Source organism: Centroberyx gerrardi, chromosome 10, assembly GCF_048128805.1.
Source record: "Centroberyx gerrardi isolate f3 chromosome 10, fCenGer3.hap1.cur.20231027, whole genome shotgun sequence".
Classification (NCBI taxonomy): Eukaryota; Metazoa; Chordata; class Actinopteri; order Beryciformes; family Berycidae; genus Centroberyx; species Centroberyx gerrardi.
Genome location: NC_136006.1, coordinates 24491183 through 24513950, shown reverse-complemented (window position 1 = coordinate 24513950; position 22768 = coordinate 24491183). Strand labels below are relative to the sequence as shown.

Below are 22768 nucleotides of genomic sequence, written 5' to 3'. Positions count from 1 at the left end.
TGAACACGCCCGATCTCGTCCGATCTCGGAAGCTAAGCAGGGTCGGGCCTGGTTAGTACTTGGATGGGAGACCGCCTGGGAATACCAGGTGCTGTAAGCTTTTTCATCTTTCTAGGCAGCAGAGGGCGCTGCTCCCTCTCCGGGGGAGACAGGGGGCCTCCAACAACAGTGCTGGCCAGCGGCAGTGCAGTCACTTTTGCAGAGGAAGTACAAGGACGACATCACGTCCCGTGTGCCAGCAACAGCTGGCTTTCCCTCGGGGAGGCTGCAAACTTATCACAGCATGCATTTGTGTCCCTGCCGTCGCTGAACAGCGCAAATGTAGGGGAGAGAAAAGACTGCGGCCTTGCTCCCAGTGAGCACAACGGCTGAGGGCGTCAATGATAATAGAGGGCAGAGAAATAGGCCCATTTGGTGGCCGGTTTTCAAAGGGCCCTGCAGTAGGCACAGGCTAAGCCGTGTTAAAAGGCCTCCCTGCCGCAGCCTCAATTGCTTACGGCCATACCACTCTGAACACGTCCGATCTCGTCCGATCTCGGAAGCTAAGCAGGGTCGGGCCTGGTTAGTACTTGGATGGGAGACCGCCTGGGAATACCAGGTGCTGTAAGCTTTTTCATCTTTCTAGGCAGCAGAGGGCGCTGCTCCCTCTCCGGGGGAGACAGGGGGCCTCGAACAACAGTGCTGGCCAGCGGCAGTGCAGTCACTTTTGCAGAGGAAGTACAAGGACGACATCACGTCCCGTGTGCCAGCAACAGCTGGCTTTCCCTCGGGGAGGCTGCAAACTTATCACAGCATGCATTTGTGTCCCTGCCGTCGCTGAACAGCGCAAATGTAGGGGAGAGAAAAGACTGCGGCCTTGCTCCCGGTGAGCACAACGGCTGAGGGAGTCAATGATAATAGAGGGCAGAGAAATAGGCCCATTTGGTGGCCGGTTTTCAAAGGGCCCTGCAGTAGGCACAGGCTAAGCCGTGTATAAAAGGCCTCCCTGCCGCCGCCTCAATTGCTTACGGCCATACCACTCTGAACACGCCCGATCTCGTCCGATCTCGAAAGCTAAGCAGGGTCGGGCCTGGTTAGTACTTGGATGGGAGACCGCCTGGGAATACCAGGTGCTGTAAGCTTTTTCATCTTTCTAGGCAGCAGAGGGCGCTGCTCCCTCTCCGGGTGAGACAGGGGGCCTCGAACAACAGTGCTGGCCAGCGGCAGTGCAGTCACTTTTGCAGAGGAAGTACAAGGACGACATCACGTCCCGTGTGCCAGCAACAGCTGGCTTTCCCTCGGGGAGGCTGCAAACTTATCACAGCATGCATTTGTGTCCCTGCCGTCGCTGAACAGCGCAAATGTAGGGGAGAGAAAAGACTGCGGCCTTGCTCCCGGTGAGCACAACGGCTGAGGGCGTCAATGATAATAGAGGGCAGAGAAATAGGCCCATTTGGTGGCCGGTTTTCAAAGGGCCCTGCAGTAGGCACAGGCTAAGCCGTGTATAAAAGGCCTCCCTGCCGCCGCCTCAATTGCTTACGGCCATACCACTCTGAACACGCCCGATCTCGTCCGATCTCGGAAGCTAAGCAGGGTCGGGCCTGGTTAGTCCTTGGATGGGAGACCGCCTGGGAATACCAGGTGCTGTAAGCTTTTTCATCTTTCTAGGCAGCAGAGGGCGCTGCTCCCTCTCCGGGGGAGACAGGGGGCCTCGAACAACAGTGCTGGCCAGCGGCAGTGCAGTCACTTTTGCAGAGGAAGTACAAGGACGACATCACGTCCCGTGTGCCAGCAACAGCTGGCTTTCCCTCGGGGAGGCTGCAAACTTATCACAGCATGCATTTGTGTCCCTGCCGTCGCTGAACAGCGCAAATGTAGGGGAGAGAAAAGACTGCGGCCTTGCTCCCGGTGAGCACAACGGCTGAGGGCGTCAATGATAATAGAGGGCAGAGAAATAGGCCCATTTGGTGGCCGGTTTTCAAAGGCCCCGCAGTAGGCACAGGCTAAGCCGTGTATAAAAGGCCTCCCTGCCGCCGCCTCAATTGCTTACGGCCATACCACTCTGAACACGCCCGATCTCGTCCGATCTCGGAAGCTAAGCAGGGTCGGGCCTGGTTAGTACTTGGATGGGAGACCGCCTGGGAATACCAGGTGCTGTAAGCTTTTTCATCTTTCTAGGCAGCAGAGGGCGCTGCTCCCTCTCCGGGGGAGACAGGGGGCCTCGAACAACAGTGCTGGCCAGCGGCAGTGCAGTCACTTTTGCAGAGGAAGTACAAGGACGACATCACGTCCCGTGTGCCAGCAACAGCTGGCTTTCCCTCGGGGAGGCTGCAAACTTATCACAGCATGCATTTGTGTCCCTGCCGTCGCTGAACAGCGCAAATGTAGGGGAGAGAAAAGACTGCGGCCTTGCTCCCAGTGAGCACAACGGCTGAGGGCGTCAATGATAATAGAGGGCAGAGAAATAGGCCCATTTGGTGGCCGGTTTTCAAAGGGCCCTGCAGTAGGCACAGGCTAAGCCGTGTTAAAAGGCCTCCCTGCCGCAGCCTCAATTGCTTACGGCCATACCACTCTGAACACGTCCGATCTCGTCCGATCTCGGAAGCTAAGCAGGGTCGGGCCTGGTTAGTACTTGGATGGGAGACCGCCTGGGAATACCAGGTGCTGTAAGCTTTTTCATCTTTCTAGGCAGCAGAGGGCGCTGCTCCCTCTCCGGGGGAGACAGGGGGCCTCGAACAACAGTGCTGGCCAGCGGCAGTGCAGTCACTTTTGCAGAGGAAGTACAAGGACGACATCACGTCCCGTGTGCCAGCAACAGCTGGCTTTCCCTCGGGGAGGCTGCAAACTTATCACAGCATGCATTTGTGTCCCTGCCGTCGCTGAACAGCGCAAATGTAGGGGAGAGAAAAGACTGCGGCCTTGCTCCCGGTGAGCACAACGGCTGAGGGAGTCAATGATAATAGAGGGCAGAGAAATAGGCCCATTTGGTGGCCGGTTTTCAAAGGGCCCTGCAGTAGGCACAGGCTAAGCCGTGTATAAAAGGCCTCCCTGCCGCCGCCTCAATTGCTTACGGCCATACCACTCTGAACACGCCCGATCTCGTCCGATCTCGGAAGCTAAGCAGGGTCGGGCCTGGTTAGTACTTGGATGGGAGACCGCCTGGGAATACCAGGTGCTGTAAGCTTTTTCATCTTTCTAGGCAGCAGAGGGCGCTGCTCCCTCTCCGGGTGAGACAGGGGGCCTCGAACAACAGTGCTGGCCAGCGGCAGTGCAGTCACTTTTGCAGAGGAAGTACAAGGACGACATCACGTCCCGTGTGCCAGCAACAGCTGGCTTTCCCTCGGGGAGGCTGCAAACTTATCACAGCATGCATTTGTGTCCCTGCCGTCGCTGAACAGCGCAAATGTAGGGGAGAGAAAAGACTGCGGCCTTGCTCCCGGTGAGCACAACGGCTGAGGGCGTCAATGATAATAGAGGGCAGAGAAATAGGCCCATTTGGTGGCCGGTTTTCAAAGGGCCCTGCAGTAGGCACAGGCTAAGCCGTGTATAAAAGGCCTCCCTGCCGCCGCCTCAATTGCTTACGGCCATACCACTCTGAACACGCCCGATCTCGTCCGATCTCGGAAGCTAAGCAGGGTCGGGCCTGGTTAGTCCTTGGATGGGAGACCGCCTGGGAATACCAGGTGCTGTAAGCTTTTTCATCTTTCTAGGCAGCAGAGGGCGCTGCTCCCTCTCCGGGGGAGACAGGGGGCCTCGAACAACAGTGCTGGCCAGCGGCAGTGCAGTCACTTTTGCAGAGGAAGTACAAGGACGACATCACGTCCCGTGTGCCAGCAACAGCTGGCTTTCCCTCGGGGAGGCTGCAAACTTATCACAGCATGCATTTGTGTCCCTGCCGTCGCTGAACAGCGCAAATGTAGGGGAGAGAAAAGACTGCGGCCTTGCTCCCGGTGAGCACAACGGCTGAGGGCGTCAATGATAATAGAGGGCAGAGAAATAGGCCCATTTGGTGGCCGGTTTTCAAAGGGCCCTGCAGTAGGCACAGGCTAAGCCGTGTATAAAAGGCCTCCCTGCCGCCGCCTCAATTGCTTACGGCCATACCACTCTGAACACGCCCGATCTCGTCCGATCTCGGAAGCTAAGCAGGGTCGGGCCTGGTTAGTACTTGGATGGGAGACCGCCTGGGAATACCAGGTGCTGTAAGCTTTTTCATCTTTCTAGGCAGCAGAGGGCGCTGCTCCCTCTCCGGGGGAGACAGGGGGCCTCCAACAACAGTGCTGGCCAGCGGCAGTGCAGTCACTTTTGCAGAGGAAGTACAAGGACGACATCACGTCCCGTGTGCCAGCAACAGCTGGCTTTCCCTCGGGAAGGCTGCAAACTTATCACAGCATGCATTTGTGTCCCTGCCGTCGCTGGACAGCGCAAATGTAGGGGAGAGAAAAGACTGCGGCCTTGCTCCCGGTGAGCACAACGGCTGAGGGCGTCAATGATAATAGAGGGCAGAGAAATAGGCCCATTTGGTGGCCGCTTTTCAAAGGGCCCTGCAGTAGGCACAGGCTAAGCCGTGTATAAAAGGCCTCCCTGCCGCAGCCTCAATTGCTTACGGCCATACCACTCTGAACACGCCCGATCTCGTCCGATCTCGGAAGCTAAGCAGGGTCGGGCCTGGTTAGTACTTGGATGGGAGACCGCCTGGGAATACCAGGTGCTGTAAGCTTTTTCATCTTTCTAGGCAGCAGAGGGCGCTGCTCCCTCTCCGGGGGAGACAGGGGGCCTCCAACAACAGTGCTGGCCAGCGGCAGTGCAGTCACTTTTGCAGAGGAAGTACAAGGACGACATCACGTCCCGTGTGCCAGCAACAGCTGGCTTTCCCTCGGGGAGGCTGCAAACTTATCACAGCATGCATTTGTGTCCCTGCCGTCGCTGAACAGCGCAAATGTAGGGGAGAGAAAAGACTGCGGCCTTGCTCCCGGTGAGCACAACGGCTGAGGGCGTCAATGATAATAGAGGGCAGAGAAATAGGCCCATTTGGTGGCCGGTTTTCAAAGGGCCCTGCAGTAGGCACAGGCTAAGCCGTGTATAAAAGGCCTCCCTGCCGCCGCCTCAATTGCTTACGGCCATACCACTCTGAACACGCCCGATCTCGTCCGATCTCGGAAGCTAAGCAGGGTCGGGCCTGGTTAGTACTTGGATGGGAGACCGCCTGGGAATACCAGGTGCTGTAAGCTTTTTCATCTTTCTAGGCAGCAGAGGGCGCTGCTCCCTCTCCGGGGGAGACAGGGGGCCTCCAACAACAGTGCTGGCCAGCGGCAGTGCAGTCACTTTTGCAGAGGAAGTACAAGGACGACATCACGTCCCGTGTGCCAGCAACAGCTGGCTTTCCCTCGGGGAGGCTGCAAACTTATCACAGCATGCATTTGTGTCCCTGCCGTCGCTGAACAGCGCAAATGTAGGGGAGAGAAAAGACTGCGGCCTTGCTCCCGGTGAGCACAACGGCTGAGGGCGTCAATGATAATAGAGGGCAGAGAAATAGGCCCATTTGGTGGCCGCTTTTCAAAGGGCCCTGCAGTAGGCACAGGCTAAGCCGTGTATAAAAGGCCTCCCTGCCGCCGCCTCAATTGCGTACGGCCATACCACTCTGAACACGCCCGATCTCGTCCGATCTCGGAAGCTAAGCAGGGTCGGGCCTGGTTAGTACTTGGATGGGAGACCGCCTGGGAATACCAGGTGCTGTAAGCTTTTTCATCTTTCTAGGCAGCAGAGGGCGCTGCTCCCTCTCCGGGGGAGACAGGGGGCCTCCAACAACAGTGCTGGCCAGCGGCAGTGCAGTCACTTTTGCAGAGGAAGTACAAGGACGACATCACGTCCCGTGTGCCAGCAACAGCTGGCTTTCCCTCGGGGAGGCTGCAAACTTATCACAGCATGCATTTGTGTCCCTGCCGTCGCTGAACAGCGCAAATGTAGGGGAGAGAAAAGACTGCGGCCTTGCTCCCGGTGAGCACAACGGCTGAGGGCGTCAATGATAATAGAGGGCAGAGAAATAGGCCCATTTGGTGGCCGCTTTTCAAAGGGCCCTGCAGTAGGCACAGGCTAAGCCGTGTATAAAAGGCCTCCCTGCCGCCGCCTCAATTGCGTACGGCCATACCACTCTGAACACGCCCGATCTCGTCCGATCTCGGAAGCTAAGCAGGGTCGGGCCTGGTTAGTACTTAGATGGGAGACCGCCTGGGAATACCAGGTGCTGTAAGCTTTTTCATCTTTCTAGGCAGCAGAGGGCGCTGCTCCCTCTCCGGGGGAGACAGGGGGCCTCCAACAACAGTGCTGGCCAGCGGCAGTGCAGTCACTTTTGCAGAGGAAGTACAAGGACGACATCACGTCCCGTGTGCCAGCAACAGCTGGCTTTCCCTCGGGGAGGCTGCAAACTTATCACAGCATGCATTTGTGTCCCTGCCGTCGCTGAACAGCGCAAATGTAGGGGAGAGAAAAGACTGCGGCCTTGCTCCCGGTGAGCACAACGGCTGAGGGCGTCAATGATAATAGAGGGCAGAGAAATAGGCCCATTTGGTGGCCGCTTTTCAAAGGGCCCTGCAGTAGGCACAGGCTAAGCCGTGTATAAAAGGCCTCCCTGCCGCCGCCTCAATTGCTTACGGCCATACCACTCTGAACACGCCCGATCTCGTCTGATCTCGGAAGCTAAGCAGGGTCGGGCCTGGTTAGTCCTTGGATGGGAGACCGCCTGGGAATACCAGGTGCTGTAAGCTTTTTCATCTTTCTAGGCAGCAGAGGGCGCTGCTCCCTCTCCGGGGGAGACAGGGGGCCTCGAACAACAGTGCTGGCCAGCGGCAGTGCAGTCACTTTTGCAGAGGAAGTACAAGGACGACATCACGTCCCGTGTGCCAGCAACAGCTGGCTTTCCCTCGGGGAGGCTGCAAACTTATCACAGCATGCATTTGTGTCCCTGCCGTCGCTGAACAGCGCAAATGTAGGGGAGAGAAAAGACTGCGGCCTTGCTCCCGGTGAGCACAACGGCTGAGGGCGTCAATGATAATAGAGGGCAGAGAAATAGGCCCATTTGGTGGCCGCTTTTCAAAGGGCCCTGCAGTAGGCACAGGCTAAGCCGTGTATAAAAGGCCTCCCTGCCGCTGCCTCAATTGCTTACGGCCATACCACTCTGAACACGCCCGATCTCGTCCGATCTCGGAAGCTAAGCAGGGTCGGGCCTGGTTAGTACTTGGATGGGAGACCGCCTGGGAATACCAGGTGCTGTAAGCTTTTTCATCTTTCTAGGCAGCAGAGGGCGCTGCTCCCTCTCCGGGGGAGACAGGGGGCCTCGAACAACAGTGCTGGCCAGCGGCAGTGCAGTCACTTTTGCAGAGGAAGTACAAGGACGACATCACGTCCCGTGTGCCAGCAACAGCTGGCTTTCCCTCGGGGAGGCTGCAAACTTATCACAGCATGCATTTGTGTCCCTGCCGTCGCTGAACAGCGCAAATGTAGGGGAGAGAAAAGACTGCGGCCTTGCTCCCGGTGAGCACAACGGCTGAGGGCGTCAATGATAATAGAGGGCAGAGAAATAGGCCCATTTGGTGGCCGGTTTTCAAAGGGCCCTGCAGTAGGCACAGGCTAAGCCGTGTATAAAAGGCCTCCCTGCCGCTGCCTCAATTGCTTACGGCCATACCACTCTGAACACGCCCGATCTCGTCCGATCTCGGAAGCTAAGCAGGGTCGGGCCTGGTTAGTACTTGGATGGGAGACCGCCTGGGAATACCAGGTGCTGTAAGCTTTTTCATCTTTCTAGGCAGCAGAGGGCGCTGCTCCCTCTCCGGGGGAGACAGGGGGCCTCGAACAACAGTGCTGGCCAGCGGCAGTGCAGTCACTTTTGCAGAGGAAGTACAAGGACGACATCACGTCCCGTGTGCCAGCAACAGCTGGCTTTCCCTCGGGGAGGCTGCAAACTTATCACAGCATGCATTTGTGTCCCTGCCGTCGCTGAACAGCGCAAATGTAGGGGAGAGAAAAGACTGCGGCCTTGCTCCCGGTGAGCACAACGGCTGAGGGCGTCAATGATAATAGAGGGCAGAGAAATAGGTCCATTTGGTGGCCGGTTTTCAAAGGGCCCTGCAGTAGGCACAGGCTAAGCCGTGTATAAAAGGCCTCCCTGCCGCCGCAGCTTCAATTGCTTACGGCCATACCACTCTGAACACGCCCGATCTCGTCCGATCTCGGAAGCTAAGCAGGGTTGGGCCTGGTTAGTACTTGGATGGAAGACCGCCTGGGAATACCAGGTGCTGTAAGCTTTTTCATCTTTCTAGGCAGCAGAGGGCGCTGCTCCCTCTCCGGGGGAGACAGGGGGCCTCGAACAACAGTGCTGGCCAGCGGCAGTGCAGTCACTTTTGCAGAGGAAGTACAAGGACGACATCACGTCCCGTGTGCCAGCAACAGCTGGCTTTCCCTCGGTGAGGCTGCAAACTTATCACAGCATGCATTTGTGTCCCTGCCGTCGCTGAAAAGCGCAAATGTAGGGGAGAGAAAAGACTGCGGCCTTGCTCCCGGTGAGCACAACGGCTGAGGGCGTCAATGATAATAGAGGGCAGAGAAATAGGCCCATTTGGTGGCCGGTTTTCAAAAGGCCCTGCAGTAGGCACAGGCTAAGCCGTGTATAAAAGGCCTCCCTGCCGCCGCCTCAATTGCTTACGGCCATACCACTCTGAACACGCCCGATCTCGTCCAATCTCGGAAGCTAAGCAGGGTCGGGCCTGGTTAGTACTTGGATGGGAGACCGCCTGGGAATACCAGGTGCTGTAAGCTTTTTCATCTTTCTAGGCAGCAGAGGGCGCTGCTCCCTCTCCGGGGGAGACAGGGGGCCTCGAACAACAGTGCTGGCCAGCGGCAGTGCAGTCACTTTTGCAGAGGAAGTACAAGGACGACATCACGTCCCGTTTACCAGCAACAGCTGGCTTTCCCTCGGGGAGGCTGCAAACTTATCACAGCATGCATTTGTGTCCCTGCCGTCGCTGAACAGCGCAAATGTAGGGGAGAGAAAAGACTGCGGCCTTGCTCCCGGTGAGCACAACGGCTGAGGGCGTCAATGATAATAGAGGGCAGAGAAATAGGCCCATTTGGTGGCCGGTTTTCAAAAGGCCCTGCATTAGGCACAGGCTAAGCCGTGTATAAAAGGCCTCCCTGCCGCCGCCTCAATTGCTTACGGCCACACCACTCTGAACACGCCCGATCTCGTCCGATCTCGGAAGCTAAGCAGGGTCGGGCCTGGTTAGTACTTGGATGGGAGACCGCCTGGGAATACCAGGTGCTGTAAGCTTTTTCATCTTTCTAGGCAGCAGAGGGCGCTGCTCCCTCTCCGGGGGAGACAGGGGGCCTCCAACAACAGTGCTGGCCAGCGGCAGTGCAGTCACTTTTGCAGAGGAAGTACAAGGACGACATCACGTCCCGTGTGCCAGCAACAGCTGGCTTTCCCTCGGGGAGGCTGCAAACTTATCACAGCATGCATTTGTGTCCCTGCCGTCGCTGAACAGCGCAAATGTAGGGGAGAGAAAAGACTGCGGCCTTGCTCCCGGTGAGCACAACGGCTGAGGGCGTCAATGATAATAGAGGGCAGAGAAATAGGCCCATTTGGTGGCCGGTTTTCAAAGGGCCCTGCAGTAGGCACAGGCTAAGCCGTGTATAAAAGGCCTCCCTGCCGCCGCAGCTTCAATTGCTTACGGCCATACCACTCTGAACACGCCCGATCTCGTCCGATCTCGGAAGCTAAGCAGGGTTGGGCCTGGTTAGTACTTGGATGGAAGACCGCCTGGGAATACCAGGTGCTGTAAGCTTTTTCATCTTTCTAGGCAGCAGAGGGCGCTGCTCCCTCTCCGGGGGAGACAGGGGGCCTCGAACAACAGTGCTGGCCAGCGGCAGTGCAGTCACTTTTGCAGAGGAAGTACAAGGACGACATCACGTCCCGTGTGCCAGCAACAGCTGGCTTTCCCTCGGTGAGGCTGCAAACTTATCACAGCATGCATTTGTGTCCCTGCCGTCGCTGAAAAGCGCAAATGTAGGGGAGAGAAAAGACTGCGGCCTTGCTCCCGGTGAGCACAACGGCTGAGGGCGTCAATGATAATAGAGGGCAGAGAAATAGGCCCATTTGGTGGCCGGTTTTCAAAAGGCCCTGCAGTAGGCACAGGCTAAGCCGTGTATAAAAGGCCTCCCTGCCGCCGCCTCAATTGCTTACGGCCATACCACTCTGAACACGCCCGATCTCGTCCGATCTCGGAAGCTAAGCAGGGTCGGGCCTGGTTAGTACTTGGATGGGAGACCGCCTGGGAATACCAGGTGCTGTAAGCTTTTTCATCTTTCTAGGCAGCAGAGGGCGCTGCTCCCTCTCCGGGGGAGACAGGGGGCCTCGAACAACAGTGCTGGCCAGCGGCAGTGCAGTCACTTTTGCAGAGGAAGTACAAGGACGACATCACGTCCCGTTTACCAGCAACAGCTGGCTTTCCCTCGGGGAGGCTGCAAACATATCACAGCATGCATTTGTGTCCCTGCCGTCGCTGAACAGCGCAAATGTAGGGGAGAGAAAAGACTGCGGCCTTGCTCCCGGTGAGCACAACGGCTGAGGGCGTCAATGATAATAGAGGGCAGAGAAATAGGCCCATTTGGTGGCCGGTTTTCAAAAGGCCCTGCATTAGGCACAGGCTAAGCCGTGTATAAAAGGCCTCCCTGCCGCCGCCTCAATTGCTTACGGCCACACCACTCTGAACACGCCCGATCTCGTCCGATCTCGGAAGCTAAGCAGGGTCGGGCCTGGTTAGTACTTGGATGGGAGACCGCCTGGGAATACCAGGTGCTGTAAGCTTTTTCATCTTTCTAGGCAGCAGAGGGCGCTGCTCCCTCTCCGGGGGAGACAGGGGGCCTCCAACAACAGTGCTGGCCAGCGGCAGTGCAGTCACTTTTGCAGAGGAAGTACAAGGACGACATCACGTCCCGTGTGCCAGCAACAGCTGGCTTTCCCTCGGGGAGGCTGCAAACTTATCACAGCATGCATTTGTGTCCCTGCCGTCGCTGAACAGCGCAAATGTAGGGGAGAGAAAAGACTGCGGCCTTGCTCCAGGTGAGCACAACGGCTGAGGGCGTCAATGATAATAGAGGGCAGAGAAATAGGCCCATTTGGTGGCCGGTTTTCAAAGGGCCCTGCAGTAGGCACAGGCTAAGCCGTGTATAAAAGGCCTCCCTGCCGCCGCCGCCTCAATTGCTTACGGCCATACCACTCTGAACACGTCCGATCTCGGAAGCTAAGCAGGGTCGGGCCTGGTTAGTACTTGGATGGGAGACCGCCTGGGAATACCAGGTGCTGTAAGTTTTTTCATCTTTCTAGGCAGCAGAGGGCGCTGCTCCCTCTCCGGGGGAGACAGGGGGCCTCGAACAACAGTGCTGGCCAGCGGCAGTGCAGTCACTTTTGCAGAGGAAGTACAAGGACGACATCACGTCCCGTGTGCCAGCAACAGCTGGCTTTCCCTCGGGGAGGCTTCAAACTTATCACAGCATGCATTTGTGTCCCTGCCGTCGCTGAACAGCGCAAATGTAGGGGAGAGAAAAGACTGCGGCCTTGCTCCCGGTGAGCACAACGGCTGAGGGCGTCAATGATAATAGAGGGCAGAGAAATAGGCCCATTTGGTGGCCGGTTTTCAAAGGGCCCTGCAGTAGGCACAGGCTAAGCCGTGTATAAAAGGCCTCCCTGCCGCCGCATCAATTGCTTACGGCCATACCACTCTGAACACGCCCGATCTCGTCCGATCTCGGAAGCTAAGCAGGGTCGGGCCTGGTTAGTACTTGGATGGGAGACCGCCTGGGAATACCAGGTGCTGTAAGCTTTTTCATCTTTCTAGGCAGCAGAGGGCGCTGCTCCCTCTCCGGGGGAGACAGGGGGCCTCCAACAACAGTGCTGGCCAGCGGCAGTGCAGTCACTTTTGCAGAGGAAGTACAAGGACGACATCACGTCCCGTGTGCCAGCAACAGCTGGCTTTCCCTCGGGGAGGCTGCAAACTTATCACAGCATGCATTTGTGTCCCTGCCGTCGCTGAACAGCGCAAATGTAGGGGAGAGAAAAGACTGCGGCCTTGCTCCCGGTGAGCACAATGGCTGAGGGCGTCAATGATAATAGAGGGCAGAGAAATAGGCCCATTTGGTGGCCGGTTTTCAAAGGGCCCTGCAGTAGGCACAGGCTAAGCCGTGTATAAAAGGCCTCCCTGCCGCTGCCTCAATTGCTTACGGCCATACCACTCTGAACACGCCCGATCTCGTCCGATCTCGGAAGCTAAGCAGGGTCGGGCCTGGTTAGTACTTGGATGGGAGACCGCCTGGGAATACCAGGTGCTGTAAGCTTTTTCATCTTTCTAGGCAGCAGAGGGCGCTGCTCCCTCTCCGGGGGAGACAGGGGGCCTCGAACAACAGTGCTGGCCAGCGGCAGTGCAGTCACTTTTGCAGAGGAAGTACAAGGACGACATCACGTCCCGTGTGCCAGCAACAGCTGGCTTTCCCTCGGGGAGGCTGCAAACTTATCACAGCATGCATTTGTGTCCCTGCCGTCGCTGAACAGCGCAAATGTAGGGGAGAGAAAAGACTGCGGCCTTGCTCCCGGTGAGCACAACGGCTGAGGGCGTCAATGATAATAGAGGGCAGAGAAATAGGCCCATTTGGTGGCCGGTTTTCAAAAGGCCCTGCAGTAGGCACAGGCTAAGCCGTGTATAAAAGGCCTCCCTGCCGCCGCCTCAATTGCTTACGGCCATACCACTCTGAACACGCCCGATCTCGTCCGATCTCGGAAGCTAAGCAGGGTCGGGCCTGGTTAGTACTTGGATGGGAGACCGCCTGGGAATACCAGGTGCTGTAAGCTTTTTCATCTTTCTAGGCAGCAGAGGGCGCTGCTCCCTCTCCGGGGGAGACAGGGGGCCTCGAACAACAGTGCTGGCCAGCGGCAGTGCAGTCACTTTTGCAGAGGAAGTACAAGGACGACATCACGTCCCGTGTGCCAGCAACAGCTGGCTTTCCCTCGGTGAGGCTGCAAACTTATCACAGCATGCATTTGTGTCCCTGCCGTCGCTGAAAAGCGCAAATGTAGGGGAGAGAAAAGACTGCGGCCTTGCTCCCGGTGAGCACAACGGCTGAGGGCGTCAATGATAATAGAGGGCAGAGAAATAGGCCCATTTGGTGGCCGGTTTTCAAAAGGCCCTGCAGTAGGCACAGGCTAAGCCGTGTATAAAAGGCCTCCCTGCCGCCGCCTCAATTGCTTACAGCCATACCACTCTGAACACGCCCGATCTCGTCCGATCTCGGAAGCTAAGCAGGGTCGGGCCTGGTTAGTACTTGGATGGGAGACCGCCTGGGAATACCAGGTGCTGTAAGCTTTTTCATCTTTCTAGGCAGCAGAGGGCGCTGCTCCCTCTCCGGGGGAGACAGGGGGCCTCGAACAACAGTGCTGGCCAGCGGCAGTGCAGTCACTTTTGCAGAGGAAGTACAAGGACGACATCACGTCCCGTTTACCAGCAACAGCTGGCTTTCCCTCGGGGAGGCTGCAAACTTATCACAGCATGCATTTGTGTCCCTGCCGTCGCTGAACAGCGCAAATGTAGGGGAGAGAAAAGACTGCGGCCTTGCTCCCGGTGAGCACAACGGCTGAGGGCGTCAATGATAATAGAGGGCAGAGAAATAGGCCCATTTGGTGGCCGGTTTTCAAAAGGCCCTGCATTAGGCACAGGCTAAGCCGTGTATAAAAGGCCTCCCTGCCGCCGCCTCAATTGCTTACGGCCACACCACTCTGAACACGCCCGATCTCGTCCGATCTCGGAAGCTAAGCAGGGTCGGGCCTGGTTAGTACTTGGATGGGAGACCGCCTGGGAATACCAGGTGCTGTAAGCTTTTTCATCTTTCTAGGCAGCAGAGGGCGCTGCTCCCTCTCCGGGGGAGACAGGGGGCCTCCAACAACAGTGCTGGCCAGCGGCAGTGCAGTCACTTTTGCAGAGGAAGTACAAGGACGACATCACGTCCCGTGTGCCAGCAACAGCTGGCTTTCCCTCGGGGAGGCTGCAAACTTATCACAGCATGCATTTGTGTCCCTGCCGTCGCTGAACAGCGCAAATGTAGGGGAGAGAAAAGACTGCGGCCTTGCTCCAGGTGAGCACAACGGCTGAGGGCGTCAATGATAATAGAGGGCAGAGAAATAGGCCCATTTGGTGGCCGGTTTTCAAAGGGCCCTGCAGTAGGCACAGGCTAAGCCGTGTATAAAAGGCCTCCCTGCCGCCGCCGCCTCAATTGCTTACGGCCATACCACTCTGAACACGTCCGATCTCGGAAGCTAAGCAGGGTCGGGCCTGGTTAGTACTTGGATGGGAGACCGCCTGGGAATACCAGGTGCTGTAAGTTTTTTCATCTTTCTAGGCAGCAGAGGGCGCTGCTCCCTCTACGGGGGAGACAGGGGGCCTCGAACAACAGTGCTGGCCAGCGGCAGTGCAGTCACTTTTGCAGAGGAAGTACAAGGACGACATCACGTCCCGTGTGCCAGCAACAGCTGGCTTTCCCTCGGGGAGGCTTCAAACTTATCACAGCATGCATTTGTGTCCCTGCCGTCGCTGAACAGCGCAAATGTAGGGGAGAGAAAAGACTGCGGCCTTGCTCCCGGTGAGCACAACGGCTGAGGGCGTCAATGATAATAGAGGGCAGAGAAATAGGCCCATTTGGTGGCCGGTTTTCAAAGGGCCCTGCAGTAGGCACAGGCTAAGCCGTGTATAAAAGGCCTCCCTGCCGCCGCATCAATTGCTTACGGCCATACCACTCTGAACACGCCCGATCTCGTCCGATCTCGGAAGCTAAGCAGGGTCGGGCCTGGTTAGTACTTGGATGGGAGACCGCCTGGGAATACCAGGTGCTGTAAGCTTTTTCATCTTTCTAGGCAGCAGAGGGCGCTGCTCCCTCTCCGGGGGAGACAGTGGGCCTCCAACAACAGTGCTGGCCAGCGGCAGTGCAGTCACTTTTGCAGAGGAAGTACAAGGACGACATCACGTCCCGTGTGCCAGCAACAGCTGGCTTTCCCTCGGGGAGGCTGCAAACTTATCACAGCATGCATTTGTGTCCCTGCCGTCGCTGAACAGCGCAAATGTAGGGGAGAGAAAAGACTGCGGCCTTGCTCCCGGTGAGCACAACGGCTGAGGGCGTCAATGATAATAGAGGGCAGAGAAATAGGCCCATTTGGTGGCCGGTTTTCAAAGGGCCCTGCAGTAGGCACAGGCTAAGCCGTGTATAAAAGGCCTCCCTGCCGCCGCCGCCTCAATTGCTTACGGCCATACCACTCTGAACACGCCCGATCTCGTCCGATCTCGGAAGCTAAGCAGGGTCGGGCCTGGTTAGTACTTGGATGGGAGACCGCCTGGGAATACCAGGTGCTGTAAGCTTTTTCATCTTTCTAGGCAGCAGAGGGCGCTGCTCCCTCTCCGGGGGAGACAGGGGGCCTCGAACAACAGTGCTGGCCAGCGGCAGTGCAGTCACTTTTGCAGAGGAAGTACAAGGACGACATCACGTCCCGTGTGCCAGCAACAGCTGGCTTTCCCTCGGGGAGGCTGCAAACTTATCACAGCATGCATTTGTGTCCCTGCCGTCGCTGAACAGCGCAAATGTAGGGGAGAGAAAAGACTGCGGCCTTGCTCCCGGTGAGCACAACGGCTGAGGGCGTCAATGATAATAGAGGGCAGAGAAATAGGCCCATTTGGTGGCCGGTTTTCAAAGGGCCCTGCAGTAGGCACAGGCTAAGCCGTGTATAAAAGGCCTCCCTGCCGCCGCCGCCTCAATTGCTTACGGCCATGCCACTCTGAACACGCCCGATCTCGTCCGATCTCGGAAGCTAAGCAGGGTCGGGCCTGGTTAGTACTTGGATGGGAGACCGCCTGGGAATACCAGGTGCTGTAAGCTTTTTCATCTTTCTAGGCAGCAGAGGGCGCTGCTCCCTCTCCGGGGGAGACAGGGGGCCTCGAACAACAGTGCTGGCCAGCGGCAGTGCAGTCACTTTTGCAGAGGAAGTACAAGGACGACATCACGTCCCGTGTGCCAGCAACAGCTGGCTTTCCCTCGGGGAGGCTGCAAACTTATCACAGCATGCATTTGTGTCCCTGCCGTCGCTGAACAGCGCAAATGTAGGGGAGAGAAAAGACTGCGGCCTTGCTCCCGGTGAGCACAACGGCTGAGGGCGTCAATGATAATAGAGGGCAGAGAAATAGGCCCATTTGGTGGCCGGTTTTCAAAGGGCCCTGCAGTAGGCACAGGCTAAGCCGTGTATAAAAGGCCTCCCTGCCGCCGCCTCAATTGCTTACGGCCATACCACTCTGAACACGCCCGATCTCGTCCGATCTCGGAAGCTAAGCAGGGTCGGGCCTGGTTAGTACTTGCATGGGAGACCGCCTGGGAATACCAGGTGCTGTAAGCTTTTTCATCTTTCTAGGCAGCAGAGGGCGCTGCTCCCTCTCCGGGGGAGACAGGGGGCCTCGAACAACAGTGCTGGCCAGCGGCAGTGCAGTCACTTTTGCAGAGGAAGTACAAGGACGACATCACGTCCCGTGTGCCAGCAACAGCTGGCTTTCCCTCGGGGAGGCTGCAAACTTATCACAGCATGCATTTGTGTCCCTGCCGTCGCTGAACAGCGCAAATGTAGGGGAGAGAAAAGACTGCGGCCTTGCTCCCGGTGAGCACAACGGCTGAGGGCGTCAATGATAATAGAGGGCAGAGAAATAGGCCCATTTGGTGGCCGGTTTTCAAAGGGCCCTGCAGTAGGCACAGGCTAAGCCGTGTATAAAAGGCCTCCCTGCCGCCGCCGCCTCAATTGCTTACGGCCATTCCACTCTGAACACGCCCGATCTCGTCCGATCTCGGAAGCTAAGCAGGGTCGGGCCTGGTTAGTACTTGGATGGGAGACCGCCTGGGAATACCAGGTGCTGTAAGCTTTTTCATCTTTCTAGGCAACAGAGGGCGCTGCTCCCTCTCCGGGGGAGACAGGGGGCCTCGAACAACAGTGCTGGCCAGCGGCAGTGCAGTCACTTTTGCAGAGGAAGTACAAGGACGACATCACGTCCCGTGTGCCAGCAACAGCTGGCTTTCCCTCGGGGAGGCTGCAAACTTATCACAGCATGCATTTGTGTCCCTGCCGTCGCTGAACAGCGCAAATGTAGGGGAGAGAAAAGACTGCGGCCTTGCTCCCGGTGAGCACAACGGCTGAGGGCGTCAATGATAATAGAGGGCAGAGAAATAGGCCCATTTGGTGGCCGGTTTTCAAAAGGCCCTGCAGTAGGCACAGGCTAAGCCGTGTATAAAAGGCCTCCCTGCCGCCGCCTCAATTGCTTACGGCCATACCACTCTGAACACGCCCGATCTCGTCCGATCTCGGAAGCTAAGCAGGGTCGGGCCTGGTTAGTACTTGCATGGGAGACCGCCTGGGAATACCAGGTGCTGTAAGCTTTTTCATCTTTCTAGGCAGCAGAGGGCGCTGCTCCCTCTCCGGGGGAGACAGGGGGCCTCGAACAACAGTGCTGGCCAGCGGCAGTGCAGTCACTTTTGCAGAGGAAGTACAAGGACGACATCACGTCCCGTGTGCCAGCAACAGCTGGCTTTCCCTCGGGGAGGCTGCAAACTTATCACAGCATGCATTTGTGTCCCTGCCGTCGCTGAACAGCGCAAATGTAGGGGAGAGAAAAGACTGCGGCCTTGCTCCCGGTGAGCACAACGGCTGAGGGCGTCAATGATAATAGAGGGCAGAGAAATAGGCCCATTTGGTGGCCGGTTTTCAAAGGGCCCTGCAGTAGGCACAGGCTAAGCCGTGTATAAAAGGCCTCCCTGCCGCCGCCGCCTCAATTGCTTACGGCCATTCCACTCTGAACACGCCCGATCTCGTCCGATCTCGGAAGCTAAGCAGGGTCGGGCCTGGTTAGTACTTGGATGGGAGACCGCCTGGGAATACCAGGTGCTGTAAGCTTTTTCATCTTTCTAGGCAGCAGAGGGCGCTGCTCCCTCTCCGGGGGAGACAGGGGGCCTCGAACAACAGTGCTGGCCAGCGGCAGTGCAGTCACTTTTGCAGAGGAAGTACAAGGACGACATCACGTCCCGTGTGCCAGCAACAGCTGGCTTTCCCTCGGGGAGGCTGCAAACTTATCACAGCATGCATTTGTGTCCCTGCCGTCGCTGAACAGCGCAAATGTAGGGGAGAGAAAAGACTGCGGCCTTGCTCCCGGTGAGCACAACGGCTGAGGGCGTCAATGATAATAGAGGGCAGAGAAATAGGCCCATTTGGTGGCCGCTTTTCAAAGGGCCCTGCAGTAGGCACAGGCTAAGCCGTGTATAAAAGGCCTCCCTGCCGCCGCCGCCTCAATTGCTTACGGCCATTCCACTCTGAACACGCCCGATCTCGTCCGATCTCGGAAGCTAAGCAGGGTCGGGCCTGCTTAGTACTTGGATGGGAGACCGCCTGGGAATACCAGGTGCTGTAAGCTTTTTCATCTTTCTAGGCAGCAGAGGGCGCTGCTCCCTCTCCGGGGGAGACAGGGGGCCTCGAACAACAGTGCTGGCCAGCGGCAGTGCAGTCACTTTTGCAGAGGAAGTACAAGGACGACATCACGTCCCGTGTGCCAGCAACAGCTGGCTTTCCCTCGGGGAGGCTGCAAACTTATCACAGCATGCATTTGTGTCCCTGCCGTCGCTGAACAGCGCAAATGTAGGGGAGAGAAAAGACTGCGGCCTTGCTCCCGGTGAGCACAAAGGCTGAGGGCGTCAATGATAATAGAGGGCAGAGAAATAGGCCCATTTGGTGGCCGGTTTTCAAAGGGCCCTGCAGTAGGCACAGGCTAAGCCGTGTATAAAAGGCCTCCCTGCCGCCGCCGCCTCAATTGCTTACGGCCATACCACTCTGAACACGCCCGATCTCGTCCGATCTCGGAAGCTAAGCAGGGTCGGGCCTGGTTAGTACTTGGATGGGAGACCGCCTGGGAATACCAGGTGCTGTAAGCTTTTTCATCTTTCTAGGCAGCAGAGGGCGCTGCTCCCTCTCCGGGGGAGACAGGGGGCCTCCAACAACAGTGCTGGCCAGCGGCAGTGCAGTCACTTTTGCAGAGGAAGTACAAGGACGACATCACGTCCCGTGTGCCAGCAACAGCTGGCTTTCCCTCGGGGAGGCTGCAAACTTATCACAGCATGCATTTGTGTCCCTGCCGTCGCTGAACAGCGCAAATGTAGGGGAGAGAAAAGACTGCTGCCTTGCTCCCGGTGAGCACAACGGCTGAGGGCGTCAATGATAATAGAGGGCAGAGAAATAGGCCCATTTGGTGGCCGCTTTTCAAAGGGCCCTGCAGTAGGCACAGGCTAAGCCGTGTATAAAAGGCCTCCCTGCCGCCGCCGCCTCAATTGCTTACGGCCATACCACTCTGAACACGCCCGATCTCGTCCGATCTCGGAAGCTAAGCAGGGTCGGGCCTGGTTAGTACTTGGATGGGAGACCGCCTGGGAATACCAGGTGCTGTAAGCTTTTTCATCTTTCTAGGCAGCAGAGGGCGCTGCTCCCTCTCCGGGGGAGACAGGGGGCCTCGAACAACAGTGCTGGCCAGCGGCAGTGCAGTCACTTTTGCAGAGGAAGTACAAGGACGACATCACGTCCCGTGTGCCAGCAACAGCTGGCTTTCCCTCGGGGAGGCTGCAAACTTATCACAGCATGCATTTGTGTCCCTGCCGTCGCTGAACAGCGCAAATGTAGGGGAGAGAAAAGACTGCGGCCTTGCTCCCGGTGAGCACAACGGCTGAGGGCGTCAATGATAATAGAGGGCAGAGAAATAGGCCCATTTGGTGGCCGGTTTTCAAAGGGCCCTGCAGTAGGCACAGGCTAAGCCGTGTATAAAAGGCCTCCCTGCCGCCGCCGCCTCAATTGCTTACGGCCATTCCACTCTGAACACGCCCGATCTCGTCCGATCTCGGAAGCTAAGCAGGGTCGGGCCTGGTTAGTACTTGGATGGGAGACCGCCTGGGAATACCAGGTGCTGTAAGCTTTTTCATCTTTCTAGGCAGCAGAGGGCGCTGCTCCCTCTCCGGGGGAGACAGGGGGCCTCGAACAACAGTGCTGGCCAGCGGCAGTGCAGTCACTTTTGCAGAGGAAGTACAAGGACGACATCACGTCCCGTGTGCCAGCAACAGCTGGCTTTCCCTCGGGGAGGCTGCAAACTTATCACAGCATGCATTTGTGTCCCTGCCGTCGCTGAACAGCGCAAATGTAGGGGAGAGAAAAGACTGTGGCCTTGCTCCCGGTGAGCACAACGGCTGAGGGCGTCAATGATAATAGAGGGCAGAGAAATAGGCCCATTTGGTGGCCGGTTTTCAAAGGGCCCTGCAGTAGGCACAGGCTAAGCCGTGTATAAAAGGCCTCCCTGCCGCCGCCGCCTCAATTGCTTACGGCCATTCCACTCTTAACACGCCCGATCTCGTCCGATCTCGGAAGCTAAGCAGGGTCGGGCCTGCTTAGTACTTGGATGGGAGACCGCCTGGGAATACCAGGTGCTGTAAGCTTTTTCATCTTTCTAGGCAGCAGAGGGCGCTGCTCCCTCTCCGGGGGAGACAGGGGGCCTCGAACAACAGTGCTGGCCAGCGGCAGTGCAGTCACTTTTGCAGAGGAAGTACAAGGACGACATCACGTCCCGTGTGCCAGCAACAGCTGGCTTTCCCTCGGGGAGGCTGCAAACTTATCACAGCATGCATTTGTGTCCCTGCCGTCGCTGAACAGCGCAAATGTAGGGGAGAGAAAAGACTGCGGCCTTGCTCCCGGTGAGCACAACGGCTGAGGGCGTCAATGATAATAGAGGGCAGAGAAATAGGCCCATTTGGTGGCCGGTTTTCAAAGGGCCCTGCAGTAGGCACAGGCTAAGCCGTGTATAAAAGGCCTCCCTGCCGCCGCCGCCTCATTTGCTTACGGCCATTCCACTCTGAACACGCCCGATCTCGTCCGATCTCGGAAGCTAAGCGGGGTCGGGCCTGGTTAGTACTTGGATGGGAGACCGCCTGGGAATACCAGGTGCTGTAAGCTTTTTCATCTTTCTAGGCAGCAGAGGGCGCTGCTCCCTCTCCGGGGGAGACAGGGGGCCTCGAACAACAGTGCTGGCCAGCGGCAGTGCAGTCACTTTTGCAGAGGAAGTACAAGGACGACATCACGTCCCGTGTGCCAGCAACAGCTGGCTTTCCCTCGGGGAGGCTGCAAACTTATCACAGCATGCATTTGTGTCCCTGCCGTCGCTGAACAGCGCAAATGTAGGGGAGAGAAAAGACTGCGGCCTTGCTCCCGGTGAGCACAACGGCTGAGGGCGTCAATGATAATAGAGGGCAGAGAAATAGGCCCATTTGGTGGCCGCTTTTCAAAGGGCCCTGCAGTAGGCACAGGCTAAGCCGTGTATAAAAGGCCTCCCTGCCGCCGCCGCCTCAATTGCTTACGGCCATTCCACTCTGAACACGCCCGATCTCGTCCGATCTCGGAAGCTAAGCGGGGTCGGGCCTGGTTAGTACTTGGATGGGAGACCGCCTGGGAATACCAGGTGCTGTAAGCTTTTTCATCTTTCTAGGCAGCAGAGGGCGCTGCTCCCTCTCCGGGGGAGACAGGGGGCCTCGAACAACAGTGCTGGCCAGCGGCAGTGCAGTCACTTTTGCAGAGGAAGTACAAGGACGACATCACGTCCCGTGTGCCAGCAACAGCTGGCTTTCCCTCGGGGAGGCTGCAAACTTATCACAGCATGCATTTGTGTCCCTGCCGTCGCTGAACAGCGCAAATGTAGGGGAGAGAAAAGACTGCGGCCTTGCTCCCGGTGAGCACAACGGCTGAGGGCGTCAATGATAATAGAGGGCAGAGAAATAGGCCCATTTGGTGGCCGCTTTTCAAAGGGCCCTGCAGTAGGCACAGGCTAAGCCGTGTATAAAAGGCCTCCCTGCCGCCGCCGCCTCAATTGCTTACGGCCATTCCACTCTGAACACGCCCGATCTCGTCCGATCTCGGAAGCTAAGCAGGGTCGGGCCTGGTTAGTACTTGGATGGGAGACCGCCTGGGAATACCAGGTGCTGTAAGCTTTTTCATCTTTCTAGGCAGCAGAGGGCGCTGCTCCCTCTCCGGGGGAGACAGGGGGCCTCGAACAACAGTGCTGGCCAGCGGCAGTGCAGTCACTTTTGCAGAGGAAGTACAAGGACGACATCACGTCCCGTGTGCCAGCAACAGCTGGCTTTCCCTCGGGGAGGCTGCAAACTTATCACAGCATGCATTTGTGTCCCTGCCGTCGCTGAACAGCGCAAATGTAGGGGAGAGAAAAGACTGCGGCCTTGCTCCCGGTGAGCACAAAGGCTGAGGGCGTCAATGATAATAGAGGGCAGAGAAATAGGCCCATTTGGTGGCCGGTTTTCAAAGGGCCCTGCAGTAGGCACAGGCTAAGCCGTGTATAAAAGGCCTCCCTGCCGCCGCCGCCTCAATTGCTTACGGCCATACCACTCTGAACACGCCCGATCTCGTCCGATCTCGGAAGCTAAGCAGGGTCGGGCCTGGTTAGTACTTGGATGGGAGACCGCCTGGGAATACCAGGTGCTGTAAGCTTTTTCATCTTTCTAGGCAGCAGAGGGCGCTGCTCCCTCTCCGGGGGAGACAGGGGGCCTCCAACAACAGTGCTGGCCAGCGGCAGTGCAGTCACTTTTGCAGAGGAAGTACAAGGACGACATCACGTCCCGTGTGCCAGCAACAGCTGGCTTTCCC

General features: G+C 57.4%; 43 non-coding genes and 2 pseudogenes across 43 annotated transcripts in view; all 45 read left to right on the top strand.

The window, feature by feature from the left end:
* The window catches only part of LOC144540793 (5S ribosomal RNA), a 119-nt gene extending 19 nt beyond the window's left edge, over positions 1-100 (top strand). Inside the window, exon 1 of the ribosomal RNA XR_013506011.1 lies at positions 1-100. This exon is cut by the window's left edge and continues 19 nt beyond it. This is a non-coding gene — a ribosomal RNA (5S ribosomal RNA).
* A 391-nt stretch (positions 101-491) lies between these two features.
* LOC144541031 (5S ribosomal RNA) lies at positions 492-610 on the top strand. The gene has a single exon (XR_013506246.1). It is a non-coding gene; the product is annotated as a 5S ribosomal RNA (ribosomal RNA).
* A 392-nt stretch (positions 611-1002) lies between these two features.
* On the top strand, positions 1003-1121 carry LOC144540993 (5S ribosomal RNA). The gene has a single exon (XR_013506208.1). It is a non-coding gene; the product is annotated as a 5S ribosomal RNA (ribosomal RNA).
* Positions 1122-1513: 392 nt separating this feature from the next.
* On the top strand, positions 1514-1632 carry LOC144541106 (5S ribosomal RNA). Its single transcript, XR_013506321.1, has one exon. It is a non-coding gene; the product is annotated as a 5S ribosomal RNA (ribosomal RNA).
* A 391-nt stretch (positions 1633-2023) lies between these two features.
* Positions 2024-2142, top strand: LOC144540792 (5S ribosomal RNA). Its single transcript, XR_013506010.1, has one exon. It is a non-coding gene; the product is annotated as a 5S ribosomal RNA (ribosomal RNA).
* Positions 2143-2533: 391 nt separating this feature from the next.
* On the top strand, positions 2534-2652 carry LOC144541030 (5S ribosomal RNA). The gene has a single exon (XR_013506245.1). It is a non-coding gene; the product is annotated as a 5S ribosomal RNA (ribosomal RNA).
* Positions 2653-3044: 392 nt separating this feature from the next.
* LOC144540791 (5S ribosomal RNA) lies at positions 3045-3163 on the top strand. The gene has a single exon (XR_013506009.1). It is a non-coding gene; the product is annotated as a 5S ribosomal RNA (ribosomal RNA).
* Positions 3164-3555: 392 nt separating this feature from the next.
* Positions 3556-3674, top strand: LOC144541105 (5S ribosomal RNA). Its single transcript, XR_013506320.1, has one exon. It is a non-coding gene; the product is annotated as a 5S ribosomal RNA (ribosomal RNA).
* A 392-nt stretch (positions 3675-4066) lies between these two features.
* LOC144540790 (5S ribosomal RNA) lies at positions 4067-4185 on the top strand. The gene has a single exon (XR_013506008.1). It is a non-coding gene; the product is annotated as a 5S ribosomal RNA (ribosomal RNA).
* Positions 4186-4577: 392 nt separating this feature from the next.
* On the top strand, positions 4578-4696 carry LOC144540788 (5S ribosomal RNA). Its single transcript, XR_013506006.1, has one exon. It is a non-coding gene; the product is annotated as a 5S ribosomal RNA (ribosomal RNA).
* Positions 4697-5088: 392 nt separating this feature from the next.
* LOC144540787 (5S ribosomal RNA) lies at positions 5089-5207 on the top strand. Its single transcript, XR_013506005.1, has one exon. It is a non-coding gene; the product is annotated as a 5S ribosomal RNA (ribosomal RNA).
* Positions 5208-5599: 392 nt separating this feature from the next.
* Positions 5600-5718, top strand: LOC144541053 (5S ribosomal RNA). The gene has a single exon (XR_013506268.1). It is a non-coding gene; the product is annotated as a 5S ribosomal RNA (ribosomal RNA).
* Positions 5719-6110: 392 nt separating this feature from the next.
* Positions 6111-6229, top strand: LOC144541119 (5S ribosomal RNA). The gene has a single exon (XR_013506334.1). It is a non-coding gene; the product is annotated as a 5S ribosomal RNA (ribosomal RNA).
* A 392-nt stretch (positions 6230-6621) lies between these two features.
* On the top strand, positions 6622-6740 carry LOC144541175 (5S ribosomal RNA). Its single transcript, XR_013506390.1, has one exon. It is a non-coding gene; the product is annotated as a 5S ribosomal RNA (ribosomal RNA).
* A 392-nt stretch (positions 6741-7132) lies between these two features.
* On the top strand, positions 7133-7251 carry LOC144540786 (5S ribosomal RNA). Its single transcript, XR_013506004.1, has one exon. It is a non-coding gene; the product is annotated as a 5S ribosomal RNA (ribosomal RNA).
* A 392-nt stretch (positions 7252-7643) lies between these two features.
* LOC144540785 (5S ribosomal RNA) lies at positions 7644-7762 on the top strand. Its single transcript, XR_013506003.1, has one exon. It is a non-coding gene; the product is annotated as a 5S ribosomal RNA (ribosomal RNA).
* A 395-nt stretch (positions 7763-8157) lies between these two features.
* LOC144540890 (5S ribosomal RNA) lies at positions 8158-8276 on the top strand. The gene has a single exon (XR_013506108.1). It is a non-coding gene; the product is annotated as a 5S ribosomal RNA (ribosomal RNA).
* A 392-nt stretch (positions 8277-8668) lies between these two features.
* On the top strand, positions 8669-8787 carry LOC144541161 (5S ribosomal RNA). The gene has a single exon (XR_013506376.1). It is a non-coding gene; the product is annotated as a 5S ribosomal RNA (ribosomal RNA).
* Positions 8788-9179: 392 nt separating this feature from the next.
* Positions 9180-9298, top strand: LOC144540956 (5S ribosomal RNA). Its single transcript, XR_013506173.1, has one exon. It is a non-coding gene; the product is annotated as a 5S ribosomal RNA (ribosomal RNA).
* A 395-nt stretch (positions 9299-9693) lies between these two features.
* LOC144540889 (5S ribosomal RNA) lies at positions 9694-9812 on the top strand. Its single transcript, XR_013506107.1, has one exon. It is a non-coding gene; the product is annotated as a 5S ribosomal RNA (ribosomal RNA).
* Positions 9813-10204: 392 nt separating this feature from the next.
* LOC144540784 (5S ribosomal RNA) lies at positions 10205-10323 on the top strand. The gene has a single exon (XR_013506002.1). It is a non-coding gene; the product is annotated as a 5S ribosomal RNA (ribosomal RNA).
* Positions 10324-10715: 392 nt separating this feature from the next.
* On the top strand, positions 10716-10834 carry LOC144540954 (5S ribosomal RNA). The gene has a single exon (XR_013506171.1). It is a non-coding gene; the product is annotated as a 5S ribosomal RNA (ribosomal RNA).
* Positions 10835-11229: 395 nt separating this feature from the next.
* On the top strand, positions 11230-11338 carry LOC144541350 (5S ribosomal RNA; annotated as a pseudogene).
* A 392-nt stretch (positions 11339-11730) lies between these two features.
* Positions 11731-11849, top strand: LOC144540782 (5S ribosomal RNA). Its single transcript, XR_013506000.1, has one exon. It is a non-coding gene; the product is annotated as a 5S ribosomal RNA (ribosomal RNA).
* A 392-nt stretch (positions 11850-12241) lies between these two features.
* LOC144540781 (5S ribosomal RNA) lies at positions 12242-12360 on the top strand. Its single transcript, XR_013505999.1, has one exon. It is a non-coding gene; the product is annotated as a 5S ribosomal RNA (ribosomal RNA).
* A 392-nt stretch (positions 12361-12752) lies between these two features.
* Positions 12753-12871, top strand: LOC144540780 (5S ribosomal RNA). The gene has a single exon (XR_013505998.1). It is a non-coding gene; the product is annotated as a 5S ribosomal RNA (ribosomal RNA).
* Positions 12872-13263: 392 nt separating this feature from the next.
* Positions 13264-13382, top strand: LOC144540837 (5S ribosomal RNA). Its single transcript, XR_013506055.1, has one exon. It is a non-coding gene; the product is annotated as a 5S ribosomal RNA (ribosomal RNA).
* A 392-nt stretch (positions 13383-13774) lies between these two features.
* LOC144540953 (5S ribosomal RNA) lies at positions 13775-13893 on the top strand. Its single transcript, XR_013506170.1, has one exon. It is a non-coding gene; the product is annotated as a 5S ribosomal RNA (ribosomal RNA).
* Positions 13894-14288: 395 nt separating this feature from the next.
* LOC144541349 (5S ribosomal RNA) lies at positions 14289-14397 on the top strand (annotated as a pseudogene).
* Positions 14398-14789: 392 nt separating this feature from the next.
* LOC144540779 (5S ribosomal RNA) lies at positions 14790-14908 on the top strand. The gene has a single exon (XR_013505997.1). It is a non-coding gene; the product is annotated as a 5S ribosomal RNA (ribosomal RNA).
* Positions 14909-15303: 395 nt separating this feature from the next.
* Positions 15304-15422, top strand: LOC144540778 (5S ribosomal RNA). The gene has a single exon (XR_013505996.1). It is a non-coding gene; the product is annotated as a 5S ribosomal RNA (ribosomal RNA).
* Positions 15423-15817: 395 nt separating this feature from the next.
* Positions 15818-15936, top strand: LOC144540926 (5S ribosomal RNA). The gene has a single exon (XR_013506143.1). It is a non-coding gene; the product is annotated as a 5S ribosomal RNA (ribosomal RNA).
* Positions 15937-16328: 392 nt separating this feature from the next.
* Positions 16329-16447, top strand: LOC144540964 (5S ribosomal RNA). The gene has a single exon (XR_013506181.1). It is a non-coding gene; the product is annotated as a 5S ribosomal RNA (ribosomal RNA).
* Positions 16448-16842: 395 nt separating this feature from the next.
* LOC144540947 (5S ribosomal RNA) lies at positions 16843-16961 on the top strand. Its single transcript, XR_013506164.1, has one exon. It is a non-coding gene; the product is annotated as a 5S ribosomal RNA (ribosomal RNA).
* A 392-nt stretch (positions 16962-17353) lies between these two features.
* On the top strand, positions 17354-17472 carry LOC144540963 (5S ribosomal RNA). The gene has a single exon (XR_013506180.1). It is a non-coding gene; the product is annotated as a 5S ribosomal RNA (ribosomal RNA).
* Positions 17473-17867: 395 nt separating this feature from the next.
* LOC144540946 (5S ribosomal RNA) lies at positions 17868-17986 on the top strand. Its single transcript, XR_013506163.1, has one exon. It is a non-coding gene; the product is annotated as a 5S ribosomal RNA (ribosomal RNA).
* Positions 17987-18381: 395 nt separating this feature from the next.
* On the top strand, positions 18382-18500 carry LOC144541203 (5S ribosomal RNA). Its single transcript, XR_013506417.1, has one exon. It is a non-coding gene; the product is annotated as a 5S ribosomal RNA (ribosomal RNA).
* Positions 18501-18895: 395 nt separating this feature from the next.
* LOC144540776 (5S ribosomal RNA) lies at positions 18896-19014 on the top strand. The gene has a single exon (XR_013505994.1). It is a non-coding gene; the product is annotated as a 5S ribosomal RNA (ribosomal RNA).
* A 395-nt stretch (positions 19015-19409) lies between these two features.
* LOC144540775 (5S ribosomal RNA) lies at positions 19410-19528 on the top strand. Its single transcript, XR_013505993.1, has one exon. It is a non-coding gene; the product is annotated as a 5S ribosomal RNA (ribosomal RNA).
* A 395-nt stretch (positions 19529-19923) lies between these two features.
* LOC144540945 (5S ribosomal RNA) lies at positions 19924-20042 on the top strand. The gene has a single exon (XR_013506162.1). It is a non-coding gene; the product is annotated as a 5S ribosomal RNA (ribosomal RNA).
* Positions 20043-20437: 395 nt separating this feature from the next.
* LOC144541245 (5S ribosomal RNA) lies at positions 20438-20556 on the top strand. Its single transcript, XR_013506460.1, has one exon. It is a non-coding gene; the product is annotated as a 5S ribosomal RNA (ribosomal RNA).
* A 395-nt stretch (positions 20557-20951) lies between these two features.
* LOC144541060 (5S ribosomal RNA) lies at positions 20952-21070 on the top strand. Its single transcript, XR_013506275.1, has one exon. It is a non-coding gene; the product is annotated as a 5S ribosomal RNA (ribosomal RNA).
* A 395-nt stretch (positions 21071-21465) lies between these two features.
* Positions 21466-21584, top strand: LOC144541059 (5S ribosomal RNA). Its single transcript, XR_013506274.1, has one exon. It is a non-coding gene; the product is annotated as a 5S ribosomal RNA (ribosomal RNA).
* Positions 21585-21979: 395 nt separating this feature from the next.
* LOC144540943 (5S ribosomal RNA) lies at positions 21980-22098 on the top strand. Its single transcript, XR_013506160.1, has one exon. It is a non-coding gene; the product is annotated as a 5S ribosomal RNA (ribosomal RNA).
* A 395-nt stretch (positions 22099-22493) lies between these two features.
* Positions 22494-22612, top strand: LOC144540774 (5S ribosomal RNA). The gene has a single exon (XR_013505992.1). It is a non-coding gene; the product is annotated as a 5S ribosomal RNA (ribosomal RNA).
* Positions 22613-22768: the final 156 nt, after the last annotated feature.